This window comes from Saccostrea echinata, unplaced genomic scaffold (genome assembly GCF_033153115.1).
Source record: "Saccostrea echinata isolate AGI-Se365-2 ecotype Australia unplaced genomic scaffold, CSIRO_AGI_Sech_v1 ptg000012l, whole genome shotgun sequence".
NCBI lineage: Eukaryota > Metazoa > Mollusca > Bivalvia > Ostreida > Ostreidae > Saccostrea > Saccostrea echinata.
Window position 1 is genome coordinate 4716023 of NW_026889761.1, and position 19973 is coordinate 4735995.

Below are 19973 nucleotides of genomic sequence, written 5' to 3' on the forward strand. Positions count from 1 at the left end.
ATTTGTCTAATCTGGATTCTGAGTACTCAGGAATTTTGTCCATTTCGGCTTTAAATTTTAGTCCCATGCACTTCTTTAACAAACGTGTTACAAAAAATTCTGTCCAGTCCGGATACTGTCTATTCTGTATTCCGAACGACCATACTGGTCCTAACTGCTCATAATTAACGGTAATTATTTTCTCTTATCCGGCCACACAATATTACCTGAATCACTTCAATGCAATTAACACCTTTCGTGCTAATGTGTGTTTACATAAGTGCCATGATAAGTACTGAAAACCAGCGGTGTCACAGCCCACTTGAATAAAGTTTAGTTACAAGTAAGTTTAAAAAAATACTTGCTCATGTACTTGATTTTAACGCCATATCACACAATATAGCATAAAATCGATACACTATTTACAAATCAAGATATAAATAGGGATTGAAATTCAAACGTCTAATTTCAAAATGGCTCCCTTACATTGGAGGGAAGACGTGAAAAGAAAAATTGGCTTTAAGTCATGCTTATACTCTTGAATAATTTCGGAACTCCCAAAATATCGAATGATTTATTCATTAATATTTTGCAAACGTATGCATTGTGCTTGTAATAAATTGACAGAAATAAATTTCATATATTTTCCTGCATTTTTCCTGCACTCCGGATTCTGTCTAATCCAGTCAATTTTTAGGTCACCTGAGTCACTCAGGTGACCTATTGCTATCTGTTTTCGTCTGTCGTCGTTCGTCGTACGTCGTTCGTCGTCAATCGGTCGTAAACTTTTGAACATTTTTAGCTTCTTCTCTGGAGCCACTGAACCAATTTCAACCAATTTTGGCATATAGCATATATGGGTGAATGGGAGTAAAAATTGTGAATTTCATGGCCCCTGCCCCCCTGGGGCCTGAGGGATGGGGCTAAAACCATCAAAATTAATGCAATCTTTAAAAACTTCTTCTTTTCTCCTGGACATCAAGCAGTCAAACTGTTGACATGATTGTAATAAGCACTGAGTCCTCTACCAAAATTGTGAAATTCATGGCCCCAGGGTCAGGGGTTCTGGTGCTAGGGTGGGGCTCAAATGATTATACAGTGAAAATGCATTAATTCTTAAAAAAAAATTTCTCCTCTGCTCCTGGGTATTAAGCCGATGAACTAAATACATAGTTATGATGAGGAAGAGTGCCTCTTAAAAAAATTGCGAATTTCATGGCCCCTGGGTCAGTGGTTCTGGTGTTGGGGGGGGGGGGGGCTCTAATGATTATATAGTGAAAATGCATTAATTCTTTGAAAATCTTCTCCTCTGCTCCTGGGTATTAAGACGATGAACTAAATACATAGTTATGATGAGGAAGAGTGCCTCTTAAAAAAATTGCGAATTTCATGGCCCCTGGGTCAGTGGTTCTGGTGTTGGGGGGGGGGGGGCTCTAATGATTATATAGTGAAAATGCATTAATTCTTTGAAAATCTTCTCCTCTGCTCCTGGGTATTAAGACGATGAACTAAATACATAGTTATGAAGAGAAAGACTGCCTCTTCCGAAATTGTGAATTTCATGGCCCCTGGGTCAGGGGTTCTGGTGTTAGGGCGGGGCTCTAATGTTGTAAAACATAAAAGATAAAGTCGAAGGTAGAGTAGAGAAAGTAGAGACTAAAAAAGAAGGTAATTTTCAAAATGTACCTAAATTTGAAGACATCGAGTGTACCAGGTCATTCATGGACATCAAACAGATAATCTATCAGCATAATTATAATAAGCAATGAGCTCTTTACGTTAATTGTGAAATTCATGACCGCAGGGTTCAGACTCTGGGGTGGGTGAAAAGTTGGATATGTTTAGACAATGAAATGTGTCTTAGAAAATCTTCTTCTTTACTGATAGGCATTGAGAATTGTACCAAATTTGTAAATTTCATGACCCCAGGGTTCAGGTACCAGGGTAGAGATATATATTATATATAACTTGGTCATATTTTATGATTTAAGCAATGCATGAGTATGGAATTCTACTAAATATTCCACGAGTATACAAGGTTTTGCTTCCTAAACTACTGAATGATATGTTAGAATTGTTTTTGTATTAATTTATAATTGAAAAATAATCTGCCCACGATTCGAGTTTATTGGATTAAACAATCCGGGAATATTAATGCTTTTGTACACTTCCGTCCTTTAGACATTTACGCATGCGCACTATTGAGCGTCCATTTTGGAGAAAGGTAGCCTGAGAGTATTCCAGCCCTATAAATATTTCTCTAGGTCTAGATTTTGCGTTACAAACGGTGGGTATGAGTTGTAGCAATTTATAAGATTCAATTTTACTTGTTTTCGCGAATGGTATGATTCTATTCGTCGCGAAGTTATGTGGCGACATTAAAGTGGAACGTTACAACGTGCACAAGTTGCGCATTTTCCGAATAGTAATAAATTTCTTTCTACCGTGTGTTGTAATATGCTGCTTATTGTCTTTCACTAAAATATGTGGAAATGGTTTGAAAAAAGTTGTATGGTACATCAGTTTGAATTATCTCGATAGTAGCGTTTTACTTGGCCCTAGTTAGATATCCATGTATTGGGACAGGTCCATAGAAACCTCCTATACATTTACAAAGCTTAATTACGGAGCAAAACTACTCCATGACACTTCATGGGAATGAAACAATCACGATGTTGCAAACTTTGGAGCATGGTTTAACAAAACTTTTATTAAGATGAAGGTTTTTTGATATATTTTTTTTTTACATGTTTTCATTTAATAAATGTGAGGTTTTTTAATTAATATTTTTTCAGGAATTGCTCCTTGAATGTTGAAGGGCATTATATTTGGTTGTTTACATTTTTAAGGTGATTTTACATCATGATGTATTGTTAAATTTGTACATTAAATGTGTGCACATAGAAAAATACAGCGAAAATAAAGGTTTTTCTTTATTGTGAAGAAACAGAAAGAATTGCTGTAATAATCAGGTCTAGTACAATCACTAGATTGAGCTACGTAGCTTGAATTACCTTTATAGCTTTATCTACCTACCTGAAGTAGCTTTATTTAGCTACTAAATCAAACTTATTTCTTAAATAAGCAATTTTCCCAGAAAGTGCAGAAAATTGCATTTTGATGCAGTGATAATTTTCAACTTTGAACTCATCTGAAAACAATTCATGAAAAAATCACCCTTGGAGATGTGTCTTTTTCAGTGCAATTGCAATCAAAGTTCTAGAAGTTTTGGGGCTATATCCAACAGTTAATTTGTGACCTAACAGTTACTTCTTGAGTGAAATAACAAAGAAAACCAGCTTTGGTTAACATGAGCACAATGTGAAGTAATTATACTTATCCACGCCTCATCGCACACAAGGTGGTGTACAGTTACTCAAACAATGGAAATACATATTTTCCTTAAAATGTTCAAACGCAGCAATGTTAAAACTACCCCTGCTTTAGATTGCTTTTTAAAAAATACCTAGAATAAATATTAGAAGTCATTTACTTGCGACTTTTTGTCTTTTTAAAATAACAAGCAAAATTGTGAAAAGTTGCCTTGAAATAGCTAAATAAAGCTACCTGAGGTAGGTAAATAAAACTACGGTAGGTAATTTTAGCTACGTAGCCAAATGTACTGATTGTACTGGACCTAATAATAATGAGACCTGTTGTTACTTGCCTTCAATCTAAGTACAAAAGAAGAGTCATAAAATTCAATGTTTAGTATGATAGCGACTATTGGTGTGGTACTTCAACAGTGTTTTCCCTGGTGTGTTTTTGCATGGCCATACCTCGTTTCACAGTGCATCATAAATTACCACTGTGCTTCTTGCTATGCATAATCTATTATTTGGTAAGAAAGATAACCATGTGTTATAGAAAAGTTTATTTGACTGTTAAGCTTCCTATTGAATTCAAATTTGGTTGATATGTAACTTTTACTTCATAATTATAATAATTTTAAAGAAATTCTTTTAGCCACTGCATTAATATTTTATTTAAAACAATAGGCTAAATCCACACTTTGCAAAAGTTGTTTCCCTTTGTGGTTTCAACCAAAAGGTCAATAGGGACAAAGGGCAATTTTTCTCTTCTTTACATTTGCACTACCAAACATTGGACATGCTGTGATAAATTCAGTGTGTTAATTTTTTTCTCTCTCTCAAGTGTATAGGTAACCCCATCCTGTGGCAATCAAAATGCAAGATCCAAGAATAAATTTTAAGTCAAATGACAAAGTTACAAATCTGAAAGTTACAAAGGCTAGTGTGAGAATTCTATGGGTCCCCCCCCCCCCAAAGATGGCAGCCAAGGGAAACAACTTTTGAAAAGTGTGGATTCAGTATTGCCATTGGTACAGATCTGATGTAGGCTAGTTTTTCCAAATTCAGTTTTTTATACTTTCACGTACAAGACCACTTGTTTATGTTCGCTACTATGAAATGGATGGAGCAACAATTGATTTTTATGCCCCTGTAATTGAAGATTTGGGGGGTGTATAGTTTTTTGATATGTCTGTCTGTCTGTTTCACCTCATGACCTTTACCTTGGAGTTGACCTATATTTGAGAAAACTTGTCTATAACTTTTGAATGATTGCTGCGAGGGCTTTCATATGTCACTTAAAATATGCATTCCCTTTAGTACCATTATTTTTAGTCCTCATGACATTTACCTTGGAGTATGACCTACCTTTTGTTGTGTTTGTTTCTTGTTTAATGTCCCTCGAGAATTTTTCACTCATATGGAAACACACTCGGGGCCACTGAGCAGTGAGGGATCTTTTCGTGCCATCACCTACTGCGACACAGGACCTCCGTTTATATGGTCTCATCCGAAGGACTGGTCTCTACGTCCCACAGTGGGATTCAAAGCTGCGACGTAAGGATCAACTCCTTACTCCATGACTCTACAGCAAATGGTGTAACCCCTAAGTCACGCGGGCGACCCCTACCTTTTGAAAAACTTAAAACTTGGCCATATTTTTGGAATGGTTTATACTAGGGTTATTATATATCACATGTATTTTTTGTGACATCTTTTTGGGGTATCAACTCTTTGGAACTCTTGTCCTATAAATGACCTTTGACCTTGAGGTGCCATACAGGGGTATCAGTGTTTCACAAACACGTCTTGTTTTTGGCTTAATAGGATTGATTGATTGATTATATGCTGTTTTACGTCCCATTCGAGAATTTTTCACTCATATAGAGATGTCACCATATACCGGTGAAGGGCTTCAAATTTTGACCTTTACTCGGCACTCAGGGCCATTGAGCAGTGAGGGATCTTTGTCGTGCCAACGCCTGCCGTGACACGGGGCCTCGGTTTTTAAGGTCTCATCCGAAGGACCCGCAACTTTCACTTCAAAGTGCCGAGCGCATGGCGAAGGAACAGTTGCTACCTATTTTTTTATCGACTTTGGTCAGTCGCGGCCGAGATTCGAACTCACGACCTCCCGATCACGAAGCGAGCGCTCTACCGACTGAGCTACCGTGAACGGTGGGTTTAATAGGATGTTCATGTTTTGTTTCCATGCAATAAGGCCTAGGAAAAAAAAACACTGTTTATGCTTTTAAACTGAAAAAAAAGATAGCTTTTTTTTCCATTGATTTTTCCCCTGGAGTTTTTTTAAATATCTTAGTAACATTAGTGACATAGTGCTCAAACACATTTTTTCATTGACTCGGTGTGCACTAAAAGTATTGTACTATCTTGGTGCTTGAACATGAGTAAAAATTCAGTTGGACGATTAAGTATAAGTCTGCACTAAAACAAACTTGAAATGACTATTTAAAAAACATGAAGATGCTTTCATACTGATTTGACTAATTGTGGTCATGCTGTTTGTGAGATAAAAAAAAAATTGTTCCAATAAAATGAAAAAAAATCAAATCTAATAAGTGACTAAGGGGGTGGGGAGTGTCTTGATTGAGTGTGTGCTACTTCAGAATGTGTCTACATATTATATTTTGTAAGTGGCCCTCTTCTTTTGGAAAAGAGGTTTTTTTTTTTATCCCATGTATTTTTGTATTTCTTGACTTCCCTTGTTGCCACATCCTTGTACCAGGGGTCATGTTTTGAACAATTGAATCTACCTACATGCTTACATATTGAATTAACTGATTGTGATGCTGTTGTTGAGAAGAAAATTTTAGGTATTCTTATGTAAACTTTTGACACCCACAATTTTCACCCCACCTTATCACAGGGGCCATCATTTGTGCAAACTTGAATCTACAGTGTATGGGGGTGCGTGAACTTTGTGTGACAGAAGTGAAATTGTGGTTCTGCTATTCTGAAAAAGAGAATTTTTAACTGGGTTTTCCAAAGGAAAAATCAATTATTGAAATGGTGAAAATAGCGGGCAGGAGGATGCCAAAAGGGCGCCCCTTTAGTCCGGATAACTCCTCCTACAGTTTTTCAAGATTGGAACTTTTTGTTTTGTAAATCAATTGTTCACATATCACAGATAATATGATTTTAATTTTTCTTAATTATGCCCCGCCATGAATATGGCAGATGCATATAGTGTTTGTCATGTCCGTCTTCCATCCTTCCATCCTTCCGTCCGTCCTTCCGTCACACTTTGCGTTTAGCTCTGTTCAAAGCTCAGTTTCAGAGAAACTATAAAAGATATTTTTATCAAACTTCATATGCTGATAGATATTGATGAGAGCTATGCAACTGCATGAGCATTTTTTGACTTTGACCTTTCCTTTGACCTTGACCTCACTTTTCTTAAATTAGTGTTTAGCTCAGTTTTAAAGATACCATTCAAGATAGTGTAATCAAACTTCATATGTTGATACATACTGATGTAAGCTATTCAACTGCATCAACATTTTTTGACCTTGACCTTTCCTTTGACCTTTACCTCACTTTTCGTAAATTAGTGTTTAGCTCAGTTTTAAAGATACCATTCAAGATAGTGTAATCAAACTTCATATGTTGATACATACTGACGTAAGCTATTCAACTGCATCAACATTTTTTGACCTTGACCTTTCCTTTGACCTTGACCTCACTTTTCTTAAATTAGTGTTTAGCTCAGTTTTAAAGATACCATTCAAGATAGTGTAATCAAACTTCATATGCTGATACATACTGATGTAAGCTATTCAACTGCATCAACGTTTTGGACCTTGACCTTTCCTTTAACCTTGACCTCATTTTTCGTAAATTAGTGTTTAGGTCAGTTTTAAAGGTACCATTCAAGATAGTGTAATCAAACTTCATATGTTGATACATACTGACGTAAGCTATTCAACTGCATCAACATTTTTTGACCTTGACCTTTTCTTTAACCTTGACTTCATTTTTCTTAAATTAGTGTTTAGCTCAGTTTTAAAGAAACCATTCAAAATATTTTTATCAAACTTCATATGCTGATACATACTGATGTAAGCTATTCAACTGCATCAACATTTTTTGACCTTGACCTCTCCTTTGACCTTGACTTCACTTTTCTTAAATTAGTGTTTAGCTAAAATTTAAGTGAACCGTTCAAGATACTTTTTTTATCAAACTTCATATGCTGATAAGTTAAAGTGAGAGCTATTTAACTGCATCAAAAACTTTTGACCTTGAACTTTCCTATGACCTTGACCTCACTTTGCTTATTTCTAAAGAAATCATTTAAGATGTTTTTGTGTAAGCTTATGCACTTTACATAATTTCCTGAGAATTTATCATCTATATCGGTTTGAATTTATCATCTATATCCAATTTTTTAGGATTTCAGTTTCAATTTTAAAGAAACTATTCAAGATATTCTCAACAAACTTCACACTAATACAAATTTTTATGTTGCATTACTAATATACTTTATGTGGGGCATTCATGTCCTATGGACATATTTCTAGTTTCCAATAAATTTTAAAATCACAACTCCCTATAGCATTAAGAAAAGCCTATTGATTTTGAGGTCCAAAGGTCAAGGTCAAACATTTATATATTGCAAAAAATGCCTACAGGTAATAAATTTTTTCAATGAAGATATGTATCATAACTCCTAGTGTCTTGGAAAAGACCCTTATTTACTTTAAGGTGAAAGGTCAAGTAAGAAATTCAGGGGTTGAAATATACGGTAGCCCGACGACCGGGGCTAGACGTTTTAAGACTCGGGCTAGCTAATTTAAATGTAACGATAGTCCGTCGGACTAGCAGATTGGAAAAAAAATCTTGTTATATGATTTACTTTTGCTTTTCTACATAGACTGGTTTCTTTTGCAGTCATTACCAAAATCCACAGCTCCGAGGCTGGTAAAATTGGCTTGGGGCCAGTAAAGTTGAAAATCAAGTACTCCTGCAGGATTTTTTTAAGGCCCAAATTTTAAAGCTTAAAAGCATGTTTTTCCCCATATTTTTGCTATAAAATTTCCAACCAATTAAAAAAACCAAAGCTGTATGGCTTCATTGATTTTTAATCTCCTTCCGCTAATACAATTAGCAGTGCTACATGACTTATTTATTCCTAAAAATGATCGTTTTTTTTTCTTAATCCGAATTTCCTCCATACCACTGTTCATACGAAATACATGAAGATATGCCATTACATTATTTTCATTTACTCAATCAACTAAAGAGTAAGTGTTATATGAGTTATTTCAGATACAAAAATATATGTACACTTGCATTTAAAATATTTAATACAAAAAGAAAAATGAAAAAAAAATGATAAAGTGTGTCACTCCACTTCGGACTCAGTCAGAGGAGCTAGACTCCTGCATATTTCTTTTCATAAAACACTTTAAATTGAAGAAAATGATTGAACTACATGTATTTGAGGGGGTCTTCTTATTTTTCCAGGGGCCTGTATTTTTCATTGACTGACAGGTCCTACAGGCCCATGACACAAAATAGTTTTGGTAAAGACTGCTTTTGATCGAGAACTAGTTTGATTTGTTTCTGTTGCCAAAGCGTTTGAAACTTTAACTTATGCTTTCATTTTGGTTAAAAATAATTTCGGGCTAGTTAGTTTGATGTTTGGGCTAGTAATTTTTTATTGGTCAGTAGCCCCTGGGCTAGTGGGTTTTCCAGGAAAATTTCAACCCCTGTAAGAATTTCATACAATGCCAAAAAAAAAAATGTTCATGAATGGTAACTTGGTTTTCTTTGAGATTTCATGTGGAATTTTTTTAAGTCCCAATGACTTAAAGAAGACCCCTTTTAATTTTGTAAGTCAAAAGTTCAAGGTGAAAAATTCATATTTTTGCATAAAATGGTTTCCTGGTGAAAACTTTAGTTCTCTTTGAGGTTTTATAATGCATTTTTTAAATTTAAGTAAATATGACATTAAAAAGACTCCTATTGATTTTAAGGTCAAAAGGTTAAAGCCTGTAAGGTCAAGGTTGACCTTTTTTCTTTCTCCATCTGCATATTTTTTTTTAAAGTTCTTCCACCCTCTTTTTTTTTCCTTAAGCAGGGAATTCAATTTCTCTGAACCTTTTTTCTAAGCGATCATGATAATCTTCCCTTTTTTTTTTTTTTTTTAATTTAGTAATTGTTTTCCATTATTTGCATTATTTTAAGGGGAAATCATAATGAACTAACATAAGTCAACATTTTTTCAGGGAAAACGGCTTGAATTTATTATATTTTGCAGAATCTTTGTCATGCCTCGTAGAAAGAACTGGAGGGTAGCTTCGGCAAAGATGGGAAACCAGAATCGAGACAGCAATGACAGTGGACTTGTGGATACTGGCCACATAAAAAACAGTACAAAGGACCCAGCAAGTGACGTAACAGTTGACGGACCTTTGAGACTCGTGGACACTAGCCACGTAAAAAATAGTACAAAGGACCGGGGGGATACTGCCTCCTTAAAAAGAGTACAAGATTTGCCTTCGGGCGCCAGTAACATTGCTAGAAACATTGCTAAAACACTGCTATAAACTCTGCCAATTTGCCTTCGGGCGCTATGAACTCTGCAAATATGCCTTCGGGCACCATGAACTCTGCAAATATACCTTCGGGCACCATGAACTCTGCCAGTTTGCCTTCAAGCACTATAGATTCAAAGAGCTTGTCATCGAACTCTATGAAATCAGACAATATGTCTTTTGATGCCAAGAATACTGATAATTTTTCTTTAGGTAAAAAAAAACATAGCTCATTTATTTCCTTCAAACAGCCCAGAACAGGCTACAACATGCATGCCTTCCATTGAGAAAACATTGCCTATAACAAAATTATTCGGAACAATTAATCAATCTAGTAATTTGTTTCCGGCTTTTTCAAGAGGAGTTCAGTGCAAATGCAATGCTTTGATGTCCATCATTCTGCAAAATACATCTACTTCAGTACAACTTGATGGTGTATTATTTGCTGGAGATGATTTATTTAGAGTCAGAATTGCAGAATTACAATCATCCGTTCAATTTGTATCAAAATGCTACAATTTCAAGAACTTCCCAGGTCTGTATTTGTGCATGATAAACAGTATGAAATATGCTATTTTGAAGAGATTTATGGAACAGTGACTCATATTGATTGGGACCACTCATGTCAAAGTAATAATTTGAAGGAAGGCATTGAGTTGCTCTTTATGAGGTACAAACAGGGATTAATTATTGTTGGTGGGATTTGCTCTGCAATATATGTGAATGAGGAGAACTCTCCTGTATTTTTTTATTCACATTTCCACGGAGAAGATGGTCTCATCTGGAGATGGTAGAGCTATTAAAATTACTTTCAGTGATATTGATTAACTTATGGATTACATGTTTGCATTTTATCAAAGTTGTAATATTTCAATGATAAGTCAATTTGAGATACAACCATTGTCTGTAACATAAAAAGCAAGGGTGCCCATTTCAGGAAGTGAAAGACTATCTTTAATTGACGAGTATTTTGAGTTCCAAGAGAACATGTCGAAAAAAATTGTCACTTGTGAATCATCACAAGCAAATAGAAAAGAATATATGAGAAAGTATATGCGAAAAAGGAGGGAAAACTCGGAAACAAGAAAAAGTGACAATGCACTATGTGGTAAAAGTAAGAGTAAAGCAAGATTAAGTAAAGACATCAAAGACAAAGAACTTGCTTCCAAAAAATTGCAGAAACGAAACAAAAACACAGGAAAAGCACTTTGAAAAGTAAAACTAAGGCAAGGCTAAGTAATGAATATAAAGAAAAAGAACCTGCTGCCAAGAAAATTGCCAGAGAAAATCCAGAGACAAAGCAGAAAGACAAAGAAAGTGCTTTGAAAAGTAGAACTAAAGCAAGACTTGATAAAGAATATAAAGGAAAAGAACTTGCTGCTAAAAAAAAAATTGCCAGAGAAAATCCAGAGACAAAGCATAAAGACAGAGAAAGTGCTTTGAAAAGTAGAACTAAAGCAAGACTTAGTAAAGAATTTAAAGAAAAAGAACTTGCTGCCAAAAAAATGCCAGAGAAAATCCAGGGACAAAGCAGAAAGATAGAGAAAGCACCTTGAAAAGTAAAACTAAAGCAAGACTTGATAAAGAATATAAAGAAAAAGAACTTGCTGCTAAATAAAATTGCCAGAGAAAATCCAGAGACAAAGCAGAAAGACAGAGAAAGTGCTTTGAATAGTAGAACTAAAGCAAGACTAAATCCAGAATTTAGATCAGAAGAAAGAGAAGCAAAAAGGATTAAAAGAGATGATGTGCAGCAGCTGGAGAAGGAACGTTTATATAAACAGCAAAGTAGAAGAAATAACAGAGAAAAAGAAAGGGAGATTGAAAAAGTTTCTAAGGCTAAAAGAAGGCTTGATGCAGAATTCGAAGACCATGAAAAGATATTATTGAAGAAAAGATGTTATGGTAAATGTTTAGATGACAGCATCAAGAAATTCCTTGATCAAGTCAAAATTGGCCCAATTTATGTGTGCACAAGTTGTCATCAGACTTGGTTTTTCAAAAGCGTTGTGAAGTTAGTTACAATTAATCTTAGTGCTAGTAGTAAAAGTATTTGTACTGGGTTAAGATCTGTGGATGGCATGGAATGGCTTTGCTTAACTTGCTGTTTGGCTCTGAAGGATGAGAAAATTCCAAAACTTTCAGTTAAAAATGGAATGAAATGGCCCGTCAAACCAGACGCTTTGAATTTACACCCACTGGAAGAAAGGTTGATATCTCAACGGATACCATTTATGCAAATAAGAGAATTACCAAGAGGAGGCCAGATGTCAGTCAAAGGAAATGTTGTTATTGAGCCTACTATAAATGCCCTTTCTCGGCAAATGGATGAACATGTAACTATAGCTGTGAAATTAAAGAAGAGATTATCTCACAAGTCGGCATGCTTCACAGAAAATGTTCGTCCAAATGTAGTAATGAATGCATTACAGTGGCTTATGAAAAACAGTGAATTGTATAAGAATTCGGGTATATTGATAGACCATTCTTGGAGAGATGACATTGAAAGAAGTAATGAGGAAACAGTACAAGAACTGATTGGTACTTCAAATGATACTGATGATCGTGAACTTGAAGGAAATGAAGATGGTTTTTGTGAAGTTAGTTCAGATGATTGTATTCAAGGCAACTCTGACACACTTGTTGATGAAGCAGACAATGATACCAATAAACTTTATGTATTTGCCCCTGGTGAAAACCAAAAACCAATAAGTTTATTTGCAGATAAAGATGCAGAATATCTCTGTTTTCCTACAGTATTTTGTGGTCATCGGAGAACTGAAAATGAGGATAGAGAAATTCCAGTACACTACAGTGATATTGCAAAATGGGAGTTGCGCAGTGTTGAAAGACGAGCAGCACAATCTGTACCTAACATCGTTTTCAAATTGAAGAAAATTCAAATTAAACAAGTTGGTGACAAAGTTAACTTGGCATTGAGAAGATGCAAATCAGACGGAAAGAAAATCACTGCAGAACAAGTTTTGAATCCAGCCTCTGCAGAAAAAAATGTAAGATTAAATGAAGGGTACTATATATTCAGAACACTAAGAAATTCTCCTGCATATCTTTCATCTAAAAAGAAAGATATTTTTGCCATGATAAGGCAGTTGGGTCTTCCAACCTGGTTTATTTCTCTCTCGTCAGCTGATACCAGATGGCAAGATTTGCTCAAAACTTTAGCAACACTGGATGGAAAAACACTGAGAAGAATTAGACGACTTGAACTGGAATGAAAAATCAAAACTAGTAAAGCAAGATCCAGTAACATGTGCAAAATTCTTTGACAACAGAGTTCAACTATTCATCAAAACTGTTCTAAAGAGTCCTCACAATCCGCTTGGTGTTGTCACTGATGTGTTTCGAAGAGCAGAATTCCAAAACCGAGGTTCGCCACATATTCATATGCTGGTATGGACAAGTGATGCACCAAAGTATAATGAAAATAACAGTGAAGAAATTGAAGCTTATGTTGATAAGTATGTCACTTGTGGGTTGCAGGAAAATAATCCTTTTATGAAGCAGCTTGTAGAACTTCAAGTACATAAACACTCAAAGACATGTAAAAAAGGCTGTACCGGAAAATCTATATGTAGATTTGGATTTCCATTGCCACCTTTGCCCAAAACTATGCTTCTTGAACCCTTAGATGTTGATATCGAGCATTATAGAAAGACATATTCTGATATTCAGAGGAAAATGAATGATTACAAAGATGGTTGCAGTTTAGACTATGAATCTTTCTTGCAGACTGTTGTACAAATGTGTGAGGATGAGTATATCAAATGTATACGAGCATCCCTAAAAGGTCCCAAAATGTTTCTCAAGAGAAGTCCATCTGAGATGAGAGTGAATTATTACAATCCATCAGTGTTGAAGGCTTGGAATGCTAATTTGGACATTCAGTTTGTACTTGATCCTTTTATGCCTGTGCCACATACATTGTTTCTTACATTAGCAAATCTCAAAGAGGAATAAGTGCTATGCTTGAGAAGGCATCTCAAGAAGCTGCAGAGGGAAATATGGATCTTCAGCGCCAAGTTAGACATATTGGAAACAAGTTCTTAAACTTTGTTGAGGTCAGTGCACAAGAAGCAAGCTACTTAATTCTTCAGATGCCACTTACACAATCCAGCAGAGAAGTTGTTTTTATCAATACCTCACCACCTGAAGACAGAGTATTCTTACTCAAACATCAAGATGAATTGAATGAGTTACCAAAAGACTCAACTGGCATTAAGGCAGATGGTATGATACAGAGATATGCAAGAAGACCAAAACAACTAGAAAATTGGTGTTTAGCTGATGTTGTTTCCGAGTTGGAAGTCACTTTTCCAAAAGAAATGGAAAAAGAACTGCATGAGGAAATGAATGAGGATAACCCAGAAGAAAATTCTGAAGAAAATATTTTCACTGATCAGGATGTTTTAGTTCATTTAAAAAATGGAATTAAGATCAGAAGACGAAAAAACAAACGGGTTATTAGATACGTAGGATACAGCCAAAAACAAATTCTGAACAGTATTACAGAGAAAGAATTCTCCTCTTTCTGCCATGGAGAAATGAGAATGCTGACTTGCTTGGTAGTTATCAAACTTATGAACAGCATTACAGGCAAAAATCAAGTATAATAAACATGAAACAAAAGCAGTATGAACATTTTGTTGAGGAATTTAAACAAGCTCGACTTCAAGCTGAAGAAGATCTTGATATGGAGACAGTAGCACCAAATACAGAACAGGCTGAGGCAGAAGATGCAGAGATAGGTTCTGAACCATCTGAGGAATTTGTTCATTATAATCCTGATACAATTCAACACAGAGACTTTGATATTGGTCCAGAACTGGGCATGTCCTCAAAAGTATCTGAGACAGAAATGAGTGCTGCTCGTATTCCTGATAAGCAGTATTATAAACTTCTGCAATCCCTGAATACAAAGCAAAGAGAATTTTACAATCACGTAACAAACTGGCTTCAACACAAAGATGAGCCATTGTATGCTTTTCTTACTGGTGGGGCAGGTGCAGGAAAGTCAGTGGTTATTGATGCCATTTTTCAAACATTACACAGATTACTGTACTCAAAAGAAGGTGAAAATCCAGATGATATAAGAATATTGCTCTGTGCTCACACTGGCAAAGCCGCATACAATATCAAGGGAACTACCATAGCATCGGCATTTCACAGGAAAATGTATCAAATTCAGCAGCATATGAGTGCAGATGAATTGAACACATTTAGGACAAAGTACCGTAATTTGTCAATTGTGATAATAGATGAAATTTCAATGGTTGGAAATAATATGCTGACATTTATAAATGATAGACTTCAACAACTTACTGGTAGAAAACAAGAATTTGGTGGTATTAGCATCATTGCTGTTGGTGATTTATATCAGTTACCACCTGTTGGAGACAAGTGGATTTTCAAAGACCTGTCTAATCCTGGTCAGAGTTTAGCAAAAAATTGTGGCTTGAACATTTTCACATGCATGAATTAACTGAAATCATGAGACAGAAGGATGACCTCATATTTGCTGAAATGTTGAATCGACTTCGTGAAAAGAAGATGACAGATGAAGACAAAGAACGTATTTCTCAACGTATCATCAGGCAAGATTCTCCAACCTATCCTAAACAGGCCCCTTATCTGTTTATTGAGAACAAGTTTGTTGATTGCTTTAATAACAATTTAATAGAAAACCTTTCAACTAGTAAAGTAAATGTAAGAGCAGACACAGATGTGATATCACAGACAAAACTTTCTGAATCAATTAAATTAAAACTAGTTCAAAACTTGCCTGAAAACCCAACATCTACTGGACAATTAAGAACCAATCTTGTTATTGCTGTAGATATGCTCTATGACATGCCAGTGAATCTTGATGTTACAGATGGATTGACGAATGCAGCTTCATGTGTTGTGAAATACATAGAATATAAACACTCATAATTAAGACCTGCCATAGTATGGGTTCTGTTTCCAGATTCTAAAATAGGTATTTCAAGAAGACACCAGTACAGCCATTTGTTCAGCACAAATATTAACACTACATGGACTCCTATATTTGAAGCTAAAAGAACATTTGTATTTAACAGGAAGACATATGAGAGAGTTCAGTTTCCACTCCAACCATCTGCTGGAAAGACAATCCATAAAGCACAAGGAGCAACTCTTTCAAGTGCAGTAATCAGCTTAGCACAGACAAAGCAGCGAAAAATTCCTCATATACATTATGTCGCACTCTCAAGAGTAAGGTCACTTGATGGTCTATTCATACTGGATTTTAATGAAAAGAGTCTTTCTAAAGATGAAAATGTTGATAAAGAGATGGAAAGATTGAGGGAAAATAGGTTGAAGCTCTCATACTCACCACTTTACTCAGTATGTAAAGACATCAGATTTTTGTTCAACAATGCAAGATCTCTTCACAAACACTTCTTTGATATAAAATCGGAACCAAGTGTTTTAGCTGCAGATGTTATTGGTATAGCTGAATCATGGCTTTGTGAATTAGACTCTGAGAAAGACTTTACTTTGGAAGGTTTCACAATGTTCAGAAATGATGCTAATTCTTCCCATGTCAGATCACATCATGGCATTGTCATAGGATTCAATTACAGTGTGTGTCATACAACTCTTTTACTTCCAAATCTGTAGAATTTTCTATAATTTCATTTATGTTATTGGATTCTCTAATACAATGTGTAGTTTTATACAAACAACCTTCTTGTACTCTTCAGCACTTAAAAGATATCATGAAGAACCATTTGCTACCATTTGTTAACAAAAATGAAAGAACGGTGATAATGGGAGATTTTAATTTGGATTCGAATACTGGCCAATATGCGGATTTCCTAAACTTTATGAAAGAAAAGTTTGGTTGTGTCCAAGTATTAAACAAGGTAACCACAAAAAACAACACACAGTTAGACCTAATTAGACTAACTTTACTAATATACAAACATGTTCTGCAGGCTTATTGGTCAGATCACAATATGGTTTATTGTGCAGCAAATATGACTTAAGCAAGGCAATTCTAATGATAGAACTGCATTTTAAGTACATACTGTAATTACAAAACCCTCTGGAGCACAACAAGGGCAGTATGTAAATATTTAGTTTCCAATGGAAGCTAAATGTTTACAAAGTGCCTAGAGTGGTTCAAGCAAAAACAAGGGTTGCCACTCATCAAGTACCTTGTTTGTCCCAATAACTTCCATGTAATCCATGTTTAAAATTTTTAATTATATATATATAATTTAAATTCACATAAATCTGCTTATTGGACAGTTATTGGGACAAAAAATTGATTCTAAATTATTCCCATGAGATGATATTATTTAGTTCAATATGTATAGAACTTAAGTAGCCCTTATTAATTCAACAAACAGGTGAAAACAGTGTATCTTTTATATTTTATACTGTTTAACCACAATTCAAACTCTATATCAACATTTTTTTTAGGAAGTTGTGACTTAATATTTGAGAGAGAAGATAAATATGTACTTAATAGAAATTTGCATGTGAACTTCTGTAATAATGAAACATTTAAATAGAAGGGAATGTTGAAGTACTAATACCTGGTAAAAATGTTATACAAATGTATTAAAATGTGCTATTATGTTATAAGTTTTATCTGCAAAGTTATTGATTGATTGAAAAACTGTTACTTAAAACTTTATAACAAATAGTTCCTTTTAGGTTTACATGAAATAAGTAATGAAGTGGCAGATAGCGTCACTTCTCTGTAAATGATTTTTTCTTTTCTTTTCTTTTTTTTCTTTTTTTTTTTTTTTTTTTTTTTTTTTTTTTTTTGCAATTGATGTTTTTGTGTATGTAATTTTTATAGTATCTGTTTGGTAAAATGTGTACATGTATAAAAATTAATATATTTCATCTCATGGGCATTTAAATCAACATTGATTGTTATTGTAGATTAACTAATGGATACATTGAATTTAAGAACAAGAAAGCATTTTTTGTGCTTTGCACATATCTATCAGATATTATGCAATTGTTGATTATTTATACAATTATTATGAAGATTATATTAACAATATACTTTCATTGTGTAATTATCACTTTAGTGTATCTCTGAAAGACATCGTACTAAACAGAAGTGTTGTGCCCTTGGAGACAAAGACTAACTTCCTATGTTACATGTAAAACTGTTAAATCAACTTTCTGTGTGTCTGAAAAGACTGGCGCTCCATATGTTACATGTAAAACTGTTTAATCAACTTTCTGTGTCTGAAGAGACTGGCTCCATATGTTACATGTAAAACTGTTAAATCAACTTTCTGTGTCTGAAAAGACTGGCTCCATATGTTACATGTAAAATTATTAAATCAACATTCTGTGCTTGAAAGACTGGCTCAATATCTTACATGTAAAACTGTTAAATGAACTTTTTGTGTTTCGAAAGACTGGCTCCATATATTACATGTAAAACTGTTAAATCAACTTTCTGGCTCCATATGTTACATGTTAAACTATTGAATCACCTTTCTGTGTCCATTCTAAAAATTATGTGTCTGAAAAGATAGCTCCATTCTAAAAATACAAGCTCCATATATGTTACATGTTAAAATTTGTATCTTCATTTTGTTGAACATAGTTGTATATTAAGAATTCATTTGTCATTTTAGTTTCTGAATTTCGGAATTTTTTAAAACAGAATTTTTTTTGAGGATGTTAAAAATTGCTGAATTCCACAAGGGCAATTTTGAATTTTCTAACTGTGATATATGTATATAAGTACCACATTCACCCTGAACAAGCATTCATGCTTCTTTTTAGTACTCAAATTCTGTTGATGAAAGCATTTACTTATTTAAAAGAAATGGTGTTTGAAGCCTACACTTTTTTTTTGGAAATTCTTATCACTAAATAACATGTATTTAGAAAATTTTAACACCAAATTATATTTACCAATTTTGTCTAATACATTAAAACAATTATGCATTTTGAAGCTCATTTATTAAGCTTTCTTAAATTAAACCACCTCTTTTTCAATGTATATTTGATTGCAAAAAGACAGATGCTATAAAAATCTTTATTATTGTTTTATTTTCTTTTGACCAAAGTGTTTATTGGAGCATGCAAATACAACATTATATTTGAATATGTGAAATAAACAGTGAGCATTGCTTAAGAATTATTTCTCAAATTTGAAAGTTGTACATGTATATGAAAGTCTTGATGTATTCAGGTCTTTGAATAACTTTTAATCTTTCTTTTCGATTTCGGTATGTAAGATTAAAGAAGTTGTTCTTTACAATGACTGAATACAGCTATTATGTAATAGCATCTGAAAGTTATTAGTTTTTAATGATGTAAATATTTGATTACTCTGAATTAAAAAGTGTTGAATGAATATAGATTCACTGATCCTGCAATTTTTTATGTAAGCTTCAAGAACTTTTTTTGAGGGGGCATTCTTTTTAAATGCTATTGCAGCAAAGTTTACTTTATATATTTGTATAAATCTTGCCATCTATAGCATTTGTCTTTTCATTACAATCTTGATAATATTGTAAAAAGATTAGAATAACTTTATGGTTCAATTATTTAATTACATGTGCAGATATAATTGTATAAATGTACACATAATGCTAAGTGGTCCAATTCAAGTATGTGCATGTACATGCACCAGAACTTACTATAAATATTAATAATGGGAACTGAAATTTGTTTTAAGAAAAATGTTTTCAAGATTTCACAAAATCTATTTAATGTTGTAACTGTCTGAAATTACCTATGAAATGAAGCATACACTTTTTAGGTAAGTAGAATGGAAAGAAGAGGTCAATGGCCAGCCCATAAAGGGAGGTAAACCTTGCTTCTTTCAGATGTTATAAATAGATGAAAGTGAAAATTGCTTTGTACATTGTACATTTCATGACAAAATTTCAGACAGTTGTGTGAGCAATCAAGTTCTTTCATATCATTTGAAAATTAAACAAAATAATTAAGATCATACCAATGATTTCTTCAGCATGCTTAATTGGACACATCAAAATGAATGCAATGGTAGTCAATAAATATCACATGATGATTTAACTGAATATTGTGCACATATTAAAGTCAAGTATTATTTATTTTAAATGAAATGTTCCAA

The 19973-nt window shown here is 34.1% G+C and overlaps 1 protein-coding gene across 1 annotated transcript in view; it reads left to right on the forward strand.

Moving 5' to 3' along the window:
* Positions 1-19973, forward strand: part of LOC133185221 (ficolin-1-like) — a 176276-nt gene that overhangs the window by 43981 nt on the left and 112322 nt on the right. The gene's annotated exons all lie outside the window — the stretch shown is intronic.